Source organism: Galleria mellonella, unplaced genomic scaffold (assembly GCF_026898425.1).
Source record: "Galleria mellonella isolate WM207_F2 unplaced genomic scaffold, CSIRO_AGI_GalMel_v1 utg223, whole genome shotgun sequence".
Taxonomy (NCBI): domain Eukaryota; kingdom Metazoa; phylum Arthropoda; class Insecta; order Lepidoptera; family Pyralidae; genus Galleria; species Galleria mellonella.
In genome coordinates, this window is record NW_026442042.1 from 3,287,326 (window position 1) to 3,294,475 (window position 7,150).

At 31.6% G+C, this 7,150-nt stretch overlaps 1 long non-coding RNA gene across 1 annotated transcript; it reads left to right on the forward strand.

Moving 5' to 3' along the window:
• The first annotated feature begins 605 nt into the window (after nt 1-605).
• Nucleotides 606-6,095, forward strand: LOC128200629 (uncharacterized). Its single transcript, XR_008252817.1, has 3 exons — nt 606-733; nt 4,201-4,702; nt 5,894-6,095. It is a non-coding gene; the product is annotated as an uncharacterized LOC128200629 (long non-coding RNA).
• The last annotated feature ends 1,055 nt before the right edge of the window (nt 6,096-7,150 follow it).

Genomic DNA, 7,150 nt, shown 5'->3' on the forward strand with positions numbered 1-7,150 from the left:
ACCCATTGGCGTGAATTTACTGGGTACAGAGGAATAACACCTGAGTCCTCAGGAATGGCAACGCATGGGGGGGTATCATGGGCGAAACAGTATACTCTGTTATGTCCATGGTACTGCTCATGTCCATAGGCGACGGTTACCACTTTCCATCAGGTGGACTTGAGCTTGTCTGAGCTTGTTTGCCATTCTAAGTTGTATAAAAAAAAACCTGTCATACATCGTCATCATAATATCAATGGTTAACTGTCCACCTTAGGCCTCCCCTTATTGAGGGATTTTGCCTGTAGTTGCTACGTTTGGCAGGTGGGATGGCAACCGCAGTTAGGCTTTGCTACTGCTTATCCTTCGACCATTAAGTTCTTTTAGTCGCCTCTCACTACACCCACAGGAATGGAAGGTGTGGCCCATTCTACGCCGGGACCAGACGGCAGCATTATTACATAACATTGTTATTATAGTTTATTAAACTTTCGTGTTGTTGTCACAATATTTGTTTTAAATTAAATAGATTAAATAAATAAATTGAACTTAACGCGATTCGATTACAGGTAAACAGTATTTACGTCGAAACGTCGTGACGTTTCCGACGTGTCGGTATATAAATTATTTACATAGGTACTATTTACTTGTTATTTGTTATTAAGTTCCGATAGTGTATGTGTATGAAATACTGTCATTATTACTAAATTTAAAGAACAATTTATAGAAAGCAAGTTTCAAAACATAGAACCAGGTGGGTAGGAAGAATTGCATACATAATTGTTTGCAAATGTATTTTTGATTTTTATTTATTAATTTTTGCATATTTGGATAAGGTAACAAACACACTTTAACAACATTTTCTGTACTAAGCTATTGCCGTGTATCGCAGGAATCTTGTATTTTTTTAACAGACACTAGTTCTATAATGCATTAAATATAAAATAAATAATTACAGATCGACAGATACATTAAAAGGCAATAAAGTAATATTGTTAGAGTGTGTGTGTATGAGTGTGCGTGCGCGCATTTGTGTGTGCGCGCATGTGTGCGTGCTTGTGTGAGTGTATGTGCGCGTGCGTGTGTTCAGTTATATTTAATTAGAATCATTGTCGTCATATGTTAATGTCATTAGCCAATTTTACATGTACCTTCACTATTTACTTATTTATTTCCTATCCAACTTTTTATTTGTTGTATTTTACAAACATTAAGAGGAGGTAATACTTAAGCTAATATTTCTATAGTTATTTTTTTTTATTTGTTATTATTATTCATTATTTAAATCACAACTAAAGTCATATTAATATTAAGTTAAATTAATTTCTTAGAATCTGTTTGAATTTTCCAGATCTTTCTAATCTGGTCACAATATTGATAAAACATTTGTACTTTTAAAGATCATACATATGGTATTAAAAACTTAAATATATCTAAATCTATCTTGATCATAAACTAATGTATGTAATTATAAGTGTTCAAAAATTTTTCGGTTTCAAAGAATATCAGCGTTTAGGCATTAGGTATGAATGGTTTATACACTTAGCTGAGAATGACCATTTTTTGAGTCGTATACATTCGTAATTATAAGTTTATTTGTGTGTGTGGGTGTGTGTGTTTTTTTTTTTGATTTAAGTTTATAATTGTATATGTTTCTGTTGTAATTGTTATTGGCATGCGCATTAATTAATATTTTTTTATTCTTTATTACTTTTAAAATTAATTAGCAATATATGGTTATGGAGTGAGGGTCGATAAGGAATTCGGCAAATTATCGTCTTTTGTCAAACGAGGGAACCCGGAATCCTATTACCTATTGAATGGTGAAATTTACCGCAACACAACAGAGGTGTTCCGACCAAATGGGAGTGATCAATGGACGAAAGTGAATTGGGGTGGATATTATTGGGGACAGAGATGCAGTATTTATTTATATAGTTTATTTTGTGTTATTTGCGATTCGGTTTTACAAGCTGCTAAAAAAGTTTTGATAGATTTTTGTTTCTATTTTTTTTATACAACTTAGAATGGCAAACAAGCTGGCCGCCCACCTGATGGAAACTGGTAACCGTCGCCTATAGACATGAGCAGTACCATGGACATAACAGAGTATACTATTTCGCCCATGATACCCCATGCGTTGCCATTCCTGAGGACTTCGGTGTTATTCCTCTGTACCCTGTAAATTCACACCATATTCCATCCTTCAAACCGAAACACAGCCATGCAAACACAACTGCTTTACGGTTGAAACACAAATCATTTGTGTTTCAACCGTAAAGCAGTTGTGACAAATGGGACAGAGGTACCCAAGCAAACGACTTTTATACAAAGTTTCCCTTTAGATGTTACCGTACTGGTTCTTTTTTTTTTGTATGCTGTTAATATCGCTGGTAATTTATGCTCCTTTTCACTTTGGGTTTGTTGGAAGAGAATACCTACATAGTTGGATCCTTTACACAAACACTGCAAACAATACTACATTCATAACAATTTTATCCCTTCATTATATTTTAAAAATAATGTACAACCCATGTTATTCATTGACAATGTAGTTTTATATTGTATTATGTACTATGGTATTACTTTAAATGTTTCATTACTCAAAAAAGTTGCGAGATAAATAAATAAACATTATTATTATATGAGAGAATTTTTAAAATTAGTTTAGTAGTACTTAGATTAGTAGAGCTTAGATTATAAGGATAGAGACTACAGCTTTAAAAACTGGTCAACTTTTTTCAGCTAATTGTCGTTTGTTTTATCAGTGTTGTATATATTTACGTATCTTGACGTATTATTTAATAAATAAAAAGAGTATTTATGTTTTTAAAAAGATACAGAAATTATAAGACAAAATAAATATAGAAGTTATGAAGGAATCACACATAACTATTTATCACGCAAAATTGTATGAAAAAGTTGACCTGTTTTTCTCGAAGCATTTGTATGGAGACACTCTATCTATATAATCTAAGTTTTAGAGTTTACCCGTTAATAACAACAAAAAAACATAAAAATTAGAGTCTTTCTTAATTATTGTTATTATATTAAAAGGACATTCATATTATATTTTTCCATTTTCGGTTCTCAATGTAGACTGAAAGAAAACTTAAGTGGATAAATCTCGGGGTGTACTTTGTCACTCTTTTTCTCTTTATAGTCTGTTTTTGGTTACAAATATTAATATACAAGACAGCTTATACAATGCATAAATAAATAAATAAGCACTTACATGTGTAGTATGAAGAATTTATATATACAGGCTTTCCAGTGTTTATTATAAATTGTTTTAAATTACATTGTGTAAATATATTTTTTAGCGTTGACTAGGTATTGTTATAGGTTACTAGCTGACTTGGCAGACGTCGTTTTGTCAAAAGCTAAGAAAAAAAAATGCTAAGTCATTATTTGAATAAAATCTTGGAAATTGGGAGTTAGGAACAGTTTGTGTGGTTAAAAAATTACAATAACAATACATTTTTCTGGGAAATTTTTCCTGTCGTAAGAACCTTTCTCGATATTCATCCATTATTTGAAAGATAATAAGATAATCTTTAACAAAAAACCGACTTCCAGTGTGATAAAAGCAGTTATTTCAATTTAAAAATTAAACTACTGAACCGAATTTGATAAAATTTCTATGCGATCAATCATTAAGTAGATAGATAGATTTATTTCTTATTTTAAATGTTTATTGTTTCATCCATAAGATTATAATAGCAAACTTACTATAAATACAAACAATTACATGAAAACATTACACTAAGAAAACAATGGACGGCCTTATTGCTAAGAGCGATCTCTTCCAGGCATCTTTCGGATGGAGAAGAGCAATTTAAACAGTTTGACTGAGACCATAAACTCTGTTCGTTTTTTAAATACATATAGATATATAGGATACGTACAATAATATAAATGTATACTTTAAGTTACTAATATATACCCAAATAAATCCATATATACCTACATATAAATATACAAATATATAAATACATAAAAGTACACATATATCCATATATACAAATACACAAATATATATACATACACATGTAATATCAAAAATGAAAATATTTAAGTAAGTATGTTTGTTAGTCATAAATTACGAATATGACAACTTGTTCAGAAGTCTTTAATTTTTGCTTTAAACTTGATAGGTACTGTATAGTCTGTATAAAAGTTGGTAGACTATTCCATAATCATCATTAAAACTTCTGAAAGGTACTGGTGTCTTCACCTGGAGGAGGAGCTGGCCTCCAGCCGAAGACAATCTCAGATTAAGAGAATGAACCGTATTGAGGAAGTCTAACCGCTCCCTTAGATAGCAAGGAGAGGACGGGTTAAAAAGGACATTATGAAGCAGTGAAAGATTGTCAGTATACCGTCGAAAATGAATGGAAAGCCACTTTAGCTTAGCAGGAAACGGGAAAATATGATCATATTTTCTAAGACCGAAAGTAAACCTGATGAAAACGTTTTGAAGACGTCTTGGTCTTCCGTAAAATCCAGATAACAAGTGTTGAAATAATCAAGAATTGAGAGAAGTAAGGATTGAGATATGAAGTAAGGAGTGCAATTTTGGTAGCTATAGGCAAGAAATTACGCAGTATTCGAAATGAGCTAATGGATCCGAAAACTTTCCTACTGACCGTTTCTATTTGTGGTTGCCAAGTTAGACAACTGTCAATGATCACACCCAGGTCTTTCACTGATTCACTGAAAGGTATAACTACACAATTAAAACTAACTATTATTGGTGCTAACATTGATTGGTTTACGTTTTAGATAAGTTTAGTACTACCTGCTAGTAAGACTTGAGTTTTGAGAGGATTATGCTTAGGTATATCCTTTCTGATAAAAAAAAATGTCACCAATCAGTTTACGACTATGTTGCAAATGTAGGTAGCAAACATAAAAAAATACAACTGAATTGCGAACCTCCTTGTTTTTAAAGTCGGTTGAAAATAGCTGAATTGATCCAGTCGTTCTCAAATTTATTGCCTAGTAACACATTTAGCGATAATTATTATTTATATGTATTATATTCGAATTACATTTTGTTCACGTACAGAAATGAATATTAATTAGATGACTATGTTACTAGATAATTACAGTTATAAGTAATTAAAATATAATACCTTTCCATTGTCTTGTCAAAACATTGTCAAAGTAATGTGGAATTGCCATCTGAGATTTGACCTTATATAAATATTTAAAAGGTAAAGATTTTGCTTCATATATCTAATAATTAAAGAGTGTGTTCCACAAAAACCCGCTTCAGTTGTAACAAAACCAGTTATTTTGATTTAAAAACTGAACTACTATACCGATTTTGATAAAATTTCTACGGGATCCAACTGTAAGATTCAGATAAAAAATAATTTTCCAAAATGTTCTAATGACCTGACTGTTAATTTTAAATATTTTACTCCAATGTCCAAAGGGCCTACAATGAAAAATTTTCCCCCAGCCCTAGATATTAGGTAAGTAACTGGAGAGAAATAAATTATTTATTTATTTATGAATACAATAGTATTTTAATTTATTAACGACCGGATTTTCTACACTCAAAGTACATGTAGTATTTTAGTCGACGAAGCTCGACTAGAATTAAAACCATCTGGGATCCTTAGTTATGAACGGCGACGCATATAGTAGTAGTCCAAAGAAAACAATATGTTATAGATACTTATAAGTAATTTCCACATAATTATAAGTATTCTCAAAGAGGGTTGACGTTAGGCAGGTGGCCGGTCGTAAAACTATAAGCCATATCTTTTTGTAATATGGATAAAAAACTTATTACGCCGATCTCATATAATAATTGGGATAAGGGTAGGAAGAAGATAATGATGACTATAAATATAAAATGGTTAAATAAGCTATGATGCTTCACAAGATGATTACTTTACAGCAATAGTTCAATTGGATACGACCTCGCCTCTAGCGACTGCCCTTACTGTTGGCGAGAATAAGAATTGCGGTCAAGTATTTGTTTGAAACATATAATTTTAAAGAAAATGTCATTAACATGTACAAAATCCGAAGATCAGAAATATAAGAACGATACTGAAAATATAGCACCTTTAACTAAATTACGTGTATGTATTAATTTTTCATTTCATTTATTTCATAACAATACACATTGTGTCGAAATCATTATTAATGCAAGTTCTAAAAATATTACACAATACAACAATTATTAATATCATAAATTCATAATAAATAATAAATTAATATAATCCATCAAATGTGGTGAATTTTTTTATACAAATACAATATTGGAAGACGGTGACTGTATATCATTGTCAGTGTTTTCTATCGTTCCATTCTTATAATGTCGTAAGTAACTAAGGGCATAAATAAAACTCTATATTAAACTGAGTTGACTTCTTCTGGTTCATAATAATAAACAAATCCTCTTTATCTGAGGAGAATCCCGTGCTTAGTTGTGTAATAATAGGTTTTTAAAAAACGATACAATTTTAGACAAAATATTATTGATAATTGAAGTACAGAAAAAGTCGCGTACGTAATTATGCCAGACTTTTTTAAGATACTATGCACTACTGCTAATATTGCTGATCATAGGTATGATCTTAGGTATATGATCAAAGGTAGATAAATTTTGTATTAGCACACAAACAATTATTAAAAAGTTTGGATAGATAGAATGAAGAAACGAATAAAAAAACAAAGACGTTAGGAAAGAAACTCAGAAAAACAGAAGATCTTGCCATTAGGCATTATTTTCCATTTAAAATACATACAAAGGGTATGTAAGACAGTACAGCAAATAGCTGTGTTCGCGCAATACTTGCCAATGCAACACGCACGAAGCCATCGCAAGAAGAGCTCTCCCGCGTCTCTCTATTGCCACTAATGCAGGACATTTAGAAGTAAAGTGCCCAGATTAGTCAGGTCTAGATAAACTGGATGTTGAAGTAGGTAGCAATCTAAGCGCATTAGAGTGTTCGCCGTCGCGTGACGCTCGGTACATTGACCGCATCGCTTGCTGAGCTATTGCTACACTAATAGGGTTACTACGAATGTGTATTTGATGATTCTTGAGGATTCATCATTGTCAGATGTTCGGGTGAATTAAGAAATTGTTGCGAGTGAAACTTTAATTCGGTAGAATTGAGTCTTGAGAGCTGTGTTTCTCGTTTAT